We start from the raw sequence: 11099 nt of genomic DNA, 5'->3' as shown, positions 1-11099 counted from the left end.
TAGATATTATATCTTGTACCAAATGGAAGTAGTCGACAGTTATTGCCCTCCATATCAGAATTTTCTTCAATAAATATCTTAGGCCTGAAGGTAAATCAAATCTTCCATATAGTTAGGTCCTTAAAAACAAACTGCATATTTACATGTATATTAGATCCTTCAGATATATTGTGGCAACCAATCATCAATATTTTATGTTTTTCTATGCAAAATCATTATAGAAGTGGGTGGACATGCAAAGGGCCTTTTTTGTGATTTATTACATGAACTATAGATGATGAAAATCAATGTCACTCATCGCTTTATCTAGTTTGTCTTGTGCTAAAAATATCAACATACCATTCCATAGGTGAAGATATTATTAATATCCCCTAGAGGAACCATTAATGAAGATGGTCCCAAATAATAAGCACAACACCTTTGTGAAAAGTATCTTCATCCCAACAAGATCTCTCAAACTACTATGCAATGTTTCATATATTTTCATTATTGATGCTTATGGATCTTATGTCACCCCAAACTTAATACACCCTCCTAACAATATTTTCACTCCATATATAGAAATCCTAATAGTAAATATGCATTAACCTTTGCCATAATAGTAATGGATATAAAAAATGAAGCGGAAAAAATCTAATTTTGATAAATGAGAACCAATTGTAACTCTAACACCCTTTATATATTTTTCATGCTCAAAATTTGTTTTGTTTCAAACTCTCTTCCAATTCGTCTAAATGTATTTTCCTATATTTGTTCAATCATTTGGGCATATTATCTTAATATTAAATAATCATTAACCTTTGTCATAACAGTAATGGATATAAAAAATGCAACCAAAAAAAATCTAATTCTTCCAAATCAAAACCAATTGTAACTCTAACACCCTTCCTATATTTTGCAAGATAAGTTGTTTTGTTTCAAACTATTTTCCAAGTCATCTAAATGTATTTTCCTATAGTTGTTCAATAATTTGTGTGTATTATCTTAATATTAAATATGCATTAACCTTTTCTATAATAATAATGGATATAAAAAATGCAACTGGAAAAAATCTAATTCTTCTAAATGAAAACCAATTGTAACTCTAACCCCCTTTATATATTTTGCATGATCAAAAATTATTTTGTTTCAAACTCTTTTTCAAATCGTCTAAATGTCTTTTCCTATAGTTTTTCAATAATTTTTGTGTAATATAATTCTTATAAATGAGAACCAATTGTAACTCTAACCCCCTTTATATATTTTGCATGATAAAAAATTGTTTTGTTTCAAACTCTTTTTCAAATCATCTAAATGTCTTTTCCTATAGTAAAACTATAATTTTTGCAATACACACAAGTTTCCCATACCCCTTTGGATTTCCTATTATTTCTACTCGCGCAATTGATTCAATAGAGGGGAGCCCATAACCAAAGGGTGGATTTCCTATTCTTGCTACTTGCTCAATTGATTCAATAGAGGGGAGCCCATAACCAAAGGGAAAAATGGAGAGCAGTGTTGAGATTGCTAGAATCCACAGAAGCTGCAATAACTATTTTCCCTCCTCATCTTGACACTGTTAGTGAGACAGCAGGATTTTCTCTCAGCATCCATGGTGTGCAGAGTTTGGAACAAAGTGCTCATGCAAAAATACCAAAAGCTTGGGTCTCATGCATTCCTCCTTTCTCTCATTTTTCCTCTTCAAACACGCAATCAAGCACTTAAATATTTCTAAATGTATGGATCAATTATAGGACCAAGATGTCTAGTTGGCCTCAAAATCGCTGAAAACGCTAGTTAGGGAAGACTAACCAACCAAATGAATGTATTTCAAATCTTGGGTTTGTAGGGTTTGTGAATAAATGTACTTTGTTGGAGGTTATTGCCACTTCCATACACAATTTACAGGATTTAGGTATTAAGACCTTGGTGATGTTGAAGTAACAATAAGTGGATCAACTTGAATAAGGCCCCTACATAGGTGAGTAAATGGCATTATATATGATATTATGCAATCCGAGCAGCAAAACTCGCAATAAAACCATGGCTTCCAGCACCCTAGGTAAAACTATTCCCACCCAGGGCTTTTTATCAATATAGATCGAGATTGAGTTAGAGTATATAGGGTCGAGGTATATTTTGAGGGCAATGGTTCCACCGAGGTCTCGGCTCAAGAGTGTAGAATTTCTGCAGTTCTATCAAATTATATATAAATTTTTGGAAATTCCAACTTCTTTGTGCCTGCCCCAACCGAGAACCCGAGGCCATTGAGAAATCAATATTGTCTTGTGGTTGTTAAGGGCATGTCAAGCCTTATTATAAGGTACTAGTTGTAGTCATTGCATTAGAGCTACATGGAATATAAGCCTTAGAGACTTTTTTATTTAGTTTGTAGCTCTAGCTCTAGTCATAGAGATATATAGATTTATAGAATGATTGCATTACTAGGGTTTGTAAAATCATAGCCCTATTTCTAGTGGGAAAATCCTCAAATTTTCCTACTTGTTCTCCTTCTCAGACCTTGACTACACTTTGTATTCTTGTACACAGATCCTCAAAACATAAGCTCCTCAATACTTCCAAATTACACTCTAATGGTATTGAATTCCATTGGAATTCCACCAATGACAAACACTCTACTTATGTTGTAGTAATTTGCAAGTTGCAATGGCATTTTGGACCGCAAGTACAAAACACCATTCACTTCATAACATTGTTTACCATTGATGATGGGGGCTAAGTTTGAGAGGATTATTATTCTAGAAATATCCTTACAGATTGGGACGAGTTGCATTGGCTGTCAAGTTCCATTTGTACAACAATAGCCATTCAAATTTTGAGAACTTGATTATATAGGATAGGTACAAACTCCTAGATATTTTAAAATTCAACTTTTTTTAGCCGAGATTCTTTGGGGATGCCTCCTTCTTGAACCTAACCTAAACAATACTGGCTAGAACATGCTTCAGGAAACTTGAACTTGGGTACATGAGATGGCAGGCCACAATCCAAGCTACTCAAACTGAAAAACCATTAAGCATTCTTCAAAATTTATTTTTAATATCTATCCCCAATTTCTATGATGATCTTTTATCTATATTTTCTGGTAATCGTAAAACAATAGCAATCATACAAATATACATTCATCTATCTATCTATCTATAAAATATATACGATTATCTCACACATACATTATGCTAAAACCAAAGTAAGCATGGAAAGAACCAAACCTGATGGTTCTGGCTTGGTTCACAGGCCAATCAATCTCGGTTGTTGGACCCCCTGGAATTGGTCCAAAAACCTGCTTCTAGGAATTGTTGTAGCGAAAAATGCCAATATTAAAAATAATAGGACTTTTGAAATGGGCAGATGCAACAATGTAATAGTCTTGAGGTGGCTGATCTGCAGTGACCAGAACAGAGTAATTGTGTATAAATAAACATTCATGACTCATTCTTAACATCATGTGATCTTCTTTATCTCTCTAATACAAGTGATTACACCTTATGGCACCATATCGAGTGTTTTCTCTCTTATTTATGGGTTGAATTTTCTATTTTATTCACAGCCAAAAAGTAGTGCACACACTAGCAGTAGGGAAGTTAGCCCAGAACAAGCTACCAACAGATTAACAAAATACAGTGATGGCTAGTAGATTAACAAAAGATGCAACCATATATGCAATACGACTACCTGGAAAAACGAAAAAAAATAACATAGCAATACTCAAACATTATATCATCGTCTAAGCGATATATCAGTAGCACTCATAAAGTGTGATGTTCAAATGGAGTCAGAAATAAGCCTCTCCCTCGAATGTATCGGTGAAAAGGGTGGTGATCCCTCTTGCCATGAAAAAATCACCGGTGCCTCCCACCACAGATAAATCCCTGTATTCAACAGTGGCTGGATCAGCCCCAACCAATGTGATCATGCCCTTATAATCAGTACAGTTGATCACAATCGTGAATGCAAACCAAGCACTATAAGTGTTCTTCATGTCATAGAAGTATAATCCCTGAGCTCTGCCCACAGGAGGGGAGTGCAGATTGTTGTCGAGTGTTAGAGGATCGTCGAAGACTACCATATCTCTGAATTTGTGATCATGGCTACTAAAGAGAGCGGTAAGGTTTCCCCCTCAGGAGCAGCCACAATGGCAGATGTTGCATTGTGCTCGTTGGAGCCATTGTAAAGGATGTCATGATAATACAAAACCAGATTCATGCAAGGCTTCAATTGAAGCCTAGTGTTCTTATTCCCCCTTCTATTATTGGTTGCATACACCTTTTCCAGAAAAACTGGAGCCCACAGCAGAATTGATAGAAACCACAAGTTCAAGAGTTTAGCACTTTTCATGCATCTTGCACTAGTGAAATTTATGCTCAGATCATAGGCATAGATGCAACTTCTAAAAGAGAAAGGAAGTATGTGACTCAAACTATGTGAGTTCCATCTCTCTTTCTGATCTATTTATAGACGATTCTAGGAGTGCTGCTAGTCTCAAATAAAAGAGTATAAAAATAATTTTTTCCCTAAGTCACAAATAAAAGAATACATACATATTCCATTAACACTAAGATAGCGGCCTACGTAAGATTTATGAAAGGGATTAAAAATGTTGAAACTTGAAAGTCATCTAATAATTTTGCATAGCCGGGTAAGGATATCTTCACAGAGGAAATTGAATTGATTTTGATATTTTCCTGAACTTGCGGTAGGCCGGGAAGTATCATAACATGAATTTTGAAATGGGTAGATGCAACAATGTAATAGTCCTAAGGTGGTTGATCCGCAGTGACCAGAACAGAGTAATTGTGTATAAATAAACATTCACGACTCATTCTTAACATCATGTGATATTCTTTATTTCTCTAATACAAGTGATTACACCTTATGGCACCATATCGAGTGTTTTCTCTCTTATTTATGGGTTGCATTTTCTTCTCTCCAACATACTTATGGACTCTCCCTAGGACACTTATGGATTAGCTATAGGGTGCACTTGTTAGAGTTTTACTCTGCTACCCTAGTTCTCTTTTCTTCCCTTGTGGATAACATCAATTAGGGCTTGTAAGGTGGTTCCATTTGATCCCTTCACTCTCTTATGAATCTCAGCACAATACAAGAGTAGGTGTCAACCTCCCTTATTCATCTTTCTATCACTTAGGATTTTGTTCTTGTTGTTTTCACTGATACTTTTCGCAATCGAACTTTGTATGCAGAGAAGTGCTTAACATGAGGATATTTTCTTGTTATTTTTCACGATTTTACTAGCTAGAGAAGGCACCATTGTTTTATGTGCCTATTTGGAAATCTTATGCATAGAGGTGGTGCGCATAATTTTGTATACCCTAGTCTTCCCTTTTCACTTCTATAAAATAAATTTGAGGGTATGGGTCAACAATAGAGATTTGACGTTCAATAGTTTAATGGTTTTTTTGTAGCATATTTTCATGTGCAGAATTAATGACCATTAGTGACAAGTTTTGATAAGCAATTGTTGAGTTATGTTATTTATTTTCTACACTATGTGTTTATAAATTCATTACAGATAATTTTTTTGAGAGGTTGTTTAGTTTAGGTTGTACATGGAGGTGGATTCAGTGCTTGATGTTGGTACAAAACTATAGCCTTGCACATATTGACATGTTTCCCTATCCTTTAGCATGCCTTAGCACAACCTAGCATACCTTGTCACTCCCTCCTTAGCACACTTGGAATTCACTGACACTTTATGTCACAAATCTTAATCTTTCATTTACATGCATTATTTTCACGTAGTGCTCCCTTGTGTTTACCTAGCACTACCTAGCACATGTAGTCTTCATTTTCCTAAGGCCATAGAATAATGTTAGGGTTCCAACAACATAACAATTTCTTGGCTCGAATTGGTAAACTAGGGTCCACTTAAGTGTCCAACAAACATTGTACTGTTCTAGCATTGACGTTATGAATTCTTGAAGCAAGGAAGGTCTCACTTGAGGAGTTCGACCAAGGCATTGGATAGGTGGGGAGCTCTACACAGTGAATCTATCATGTTGTGATGTAGTTCTTTCAAGTAACATTCCATATACATTCATTTAACACTATGAAACCCAACAACCATAATTTGTCTCTATGTAATGACATTAAATTAGATTGTTGTAATTGATATTAATAATGGAGAGAAATTAAAAAGTTAATCTAAATATAAAAAATAATAAGAACCTAACATACATCATATATCATAAAATAAAAAATGAAATATATTTAGATTGTTCTAGAAAATGACCAACATATATGCTATGCTCCTTAGATCATATAGTCAACCAAACATTTCCCCAATGTTTCAGTATTCAACCACCTAACTATTTATCTTAACCCATACTATACTAATTATACATTTTTTCCATATAAACATTTTGACATAAATACAATTAACACAGACGCAGACAAACCACTTTTATCCACTTTCTTTCTACATTATATTGATAAAAACCACACACTCTTTCCCAAATCCTCTGTACAACACTCCTTTCTCTTAAGTTAACGCAATTGGAGAACACCATGGAGACCAACAACTAGAGGAATGAGGAATACAAGCAAAATATCGTCAATAAAATGTACCCAATCTGCCCAGAAAACCCATCAGTCTCAATTTTTTGTTGTTGTTTTTTTTATTTATATCATGGTGGATATTTCAATGTAGATTCAGGTTTTTATTAATTGATGATATTTTAGGTGACCTCAATCAATCCATAGAAAATATTCTTATGATTGTGGAATTTTAAATAATTTTTGGTTGAAAGGAGGAAGGGCTTTGGGATATTGGACCTCGTCTTACACTTTGAGAATACTAAATATCCTGAAGCCTCTGTTGATGAGGTCAATGCATTCATTCACTCTTGGAAATGATTATTTTATTAAACAACTTACAAGGAAAGTTGGTATGAGGGCATATATATATTAGATCCATGTTTCTAGGATATATTTTTCCAAGAGACATGAAGGATACACAATTTTCTCATCTTATAAATCAAACGGGCCAAAACCCATATGAGTAAAATTTCCTTCTTCTGGACCTACAAAACAAGATTAATGGTCTTTTATCATTCACTACAGGATTAATGGGATTTTACCATTCACCCCCACTTTGAGATGGTTTTGTTAAATGATTTGTTGGGGGTTCTTTAGAGAGTTCCAAATTTCATTAAAACTGTTATGAGCGAAACAAGATAAATTGCATAAATTTTTGGAAAACCAGTGTGAGTCTCGCAAGACACATTTGGAACTTGGGTGCCTAATAAGCATGATGTTAGCATTGAACCTTAAACTTTCCCAAACCACAATAGAAACAATGAGAAGTTTTCTAGTTATGTATGATTTTTGGTTCAAACTATGTTATTGTTTATACACCTAATTTATAAGCCACACATGTAATTTTACCTACTGAGATTTGTAGACATGAAGGAGTGGAGGACTTTGAAAGACTAGGATTAGGGTCTTTGATATGGAATCCCTTGATTGGGCATTACTTTGTACCCCCAGCAGATATAGTGACAGCTTTCAAAATAAGAACAAAATAGATTATATCCTATCTCTCTGATTTCTTGGATGATTAGCAGGAGAAAGATATACAGGTAGAGGAATTCTTGTCTTTTGTGGTCAAGAAAGAATCTGTTTCTTTTCCTACCCAGTTATGCATACACATCGAAAGTTTAAGGATGCACATTGGTTTTCTTTGGCGCACTAAGAAAGTTGAAAAGGACCTTAATCGTGAAGTGGAATCTGAAACAGAGAAGAAAATCGATATTGAAAAAGGAAACAAGTATCTGCAATGCAGTCCAAGATCATATTTGAACAATTGGCTTCATCTTTGTCTAGAAACAAGGAACTACCTCCTCTGGTCACAAACATATAAGGTTCGATACAGTTTCAAGTTCAGATAATGATGAGGATCCTGCAGTTAGAAACACTAGTGTAAGATCATTATCGAGGAAAAAATTAGATTACCAGTGTGAGAAGTCTGGGGGTAGGTGCCCATACCCATCAGCAGTAGAAGAATTGGTACAGTTAGGAAAACAACCATCAACAGATAAACAAATAAATTTCCTTAAATTCCTTTTCTGATGAGGATGAGTATCTAGGTGTAAAATCACAAGATACATCTAGGAGGAAAAGGAGAAAGGTTCAACAACATGAGAAATCCTTCGTTAGTCACCCTTTTCCATTCAACAATAGGAGAGCATGCTATGTTGGGGAAACAAGTATCCACAAAAAATTACAAATATGTAAAAGATGATGTTCTTCTTCTCAAAGACAATGAACTGAAAATATTCATTGCATCCTGGAAGGACATTTGTTAGGAACAATAAGTGTATGAGGTCTTTACAGGAATGCTAGAATTGTAATGGATGGAAAACAAGAAGGGTAATAAAAAAGCATAAGAACATTATTCAAGATTTTCACAATGAAACTGGCTATTGGTTTGTTGAATGTGGCTATGACTTCAATGAAAATGGGAATATTGGATAGCCTCTATGACACTTTTCAAGAGGTCAACAAACAAGATGGTAGAAATACTGAAACAACTTATGTTTCAGGGGTGATAGATGTTGGAATTTCTAAAGCAGCAACACGAGTCCCATCTATTAAAGAAGAAGGTGACACTTTGGTCTTTGCAAATGGTGTAAGAATTGGTGAAGTTCTTCAACAAGTTATAAGTTTTCTCGAACCTGATTATATAGAAATTATTGAGGCTAGAATGTTAGCAATGAAGTAATGGTTCATGACATTGAGAAGGATTTGGGATTGTGAAAAATGGATTCAATTATGGATTTTAAATTCTTAGGCTTTGGTTAGCTTTTAGATTTTTTAAAGATCACATTTCTCAGTTTCCTGACAAAATAATTAAAAAATTGGTTGTACATAATCATGAAAACTTATCATTAACAACTTCTACAAACTACATCAGAAAATGGAGGAAATGCATTGCTCACTAGAGAAGAAGTCAATATTCTTTTGCATAAGCAGTTTCCTCTGATCATATTTGAGCTCTCAGATAGTTATTCATTTGAGGAAGTATTCAATTATATTAAGTTATTCATTTCTGTCAAGTAGCACCATCAGTTAGTCAATGTTGTGGAAGAATTTGTGTTTGCATGTCTCAATTTTTTATTTTAAAGGAGGATTGCAGATCATATTGGGGTTTTTTCTTAATTGGACGATGATTATTGTTTGGAACAACACTTTGTTTTGCAGCCACTAAGGCAGAGCGGGTGCTGATGGAAAATAAGGTAGATTTTAAGAAGGATTTTGGGCTGAATGGTTCTGCTTCTGCAAATTCAGGTTATTTTATTTGTTTGGTTATTTAAAAATATCCTTTAAATTTTCTATGAGATCCTATGAAATAGAGGTTTTTTTCTATCATTGATGGAAGACTTCATTTTGAGTTTGCTGGAGCGATCTAGTGCCAAAATATATGTCATTTCAAATAATTGTGAAATTTTATATCTGTTGCGACACATAAGATCCTAGATTGATATCTGTAAAACCAATTTTGTTGATTGGAGAGAGTGAAACAAAAATAGAGTCATCTTCAGTCTGTAATATAGAATATGAAGAAAAATCTCAGAATCCAAATCTTGTGACCCCAAAGGTAAGTAAATTCGCTGCATACATATCACTTCTTTTTTCGTATGGCTCGATACATCCATTTCTTGTGATATGTGCACTTGTTTTTTCCTTTGTTTCCTCATTATTGTGGAAGAGTCAGACCTTCTATTTTCACTGGTAACTTAGATACCATGGAAAATAAATGATCTGCATCATCCCAAGAGGGTTTCTTTGCATCCATTTACTAGCTCTGTATTAAATGAAATGCATATCATTTGGGAAACTATTTTATATTAATCAAGAATTTTTTATCCGGGGTAAAAACCAGTGTTTTTACTTTCCTTATAGAGAGGGGATGAGCATCAACATATATAATGACCGAAATCCAAAGTGGTCCTATGAGAGATGCCACCAAGACTCCCTGTGATGTTAGTACTAGACTAAGAGAGGATACTATTACATCAACCCTAGGATTTTCCTCCCAAATCCTTCTGCCAGATTGGTAAACTTGGTGGAAGTAGTGCCTTATAACCCACCTCTATTTCATAGTTGTTACTCACACTTACAATTAGTAGGAGGACTATTGTGAAACAAAATTATAATGACAGGATATACCATTTCATTACTAAGACTTCCAATTGTTGTGGACATCACATAGACCACAACCGTAAACTAGGGAGAGAGACAAAGATGACTTAGTAAAAGTTTTCTTATCATGCATATGCAAGATATTTCTGTGAGTGCATTTACAAAATTGAAAACTTGTTACTAGATCTTGCAATTAGCTTCTTCCCGAGATCATTCTATACAAACATTCTACTCATTCTGTTCACCATTCTTTGCAGAATATATATATCTATATATCTATATATATATATATATATATATATATATATATATATATATATATATATATCTATATATATATATATATATATATATATATATATATATAAGCTCGTCTGCTGAGACATGTCCACGGGATTGAACTTCCGATTACTTGGATACACAAGGGCTTGCCAACATGCCTTTTGCCAATTGTGTTACTACCCTGTGGACTTTGTAGAATTTGTACTACAGATGGAACAACTTCACATTATGAGGAGGAGATGTGAATCCAAAATGACTAGGTGCTAAATTTCCGCTGTTTAAACTTTAAAGTCTTGATAGTTTATAGATATCATTTAGTTGAGTGAGTTCTACTCACATTGTTCATACCTTGTCTCTGCTTGTTTTTTACGCAATTGATCTCCTAGCTTAACACAAAACTTTATTCACTCAGATGGAAGTTGTCATGATGTCAAGAAAAATGTGATGCAACATGGTAAATTCTGATAACCTTGTAGTTTACTAAACACATTCCTTGTGTACATGAGGTTGATTTTTTAAGTTTCAAATATACAGTGAGGTTTGAATCAATAATTTGGACTTATATAATAGAAAGATGAGTCTAAGAGCATGAGCTAACGGGTTATGATGATGAGAACATCCTTTAGGAGTCAAATGCAACCAGTGGTATAGTAGGA

General features: G+C 34.2%; 1 pseudogene; it reads right to left on the bottom strand.

Moving 5' to 3' along the window:
* Positions 1–3736: 3736 nt before the first annotated feature.
* Positions 3737–4335, bottom strand: LOC149264133 (disease resistance response protein 206-like; annotated as a pseudogene).
* Between the last annotated feature and the right edge of the window lie 6764 nt (positions 4336–11099).

The sequence above is a fragment of the Pinus tabuliformis genome, chromosome 6 (genome assembly GCF_031772625.1).
Source record: "Pinus tabuliformis cultivar Carrire ecotype Pingquan chromosome 6, CPIR1, whole genome shotgun sequence".
NCBI classification, from domain to species: Eukaryota; Viridiplantae; Streptophyta; class Pinopsida; order Pinales; family Pinaceae; genus Pinus; species Pinus tabuliformis.
Note: the sequence above shows the minus strand (reverse complement) of the source record. Positions and strands in the feature narration are given on the sequence as shown.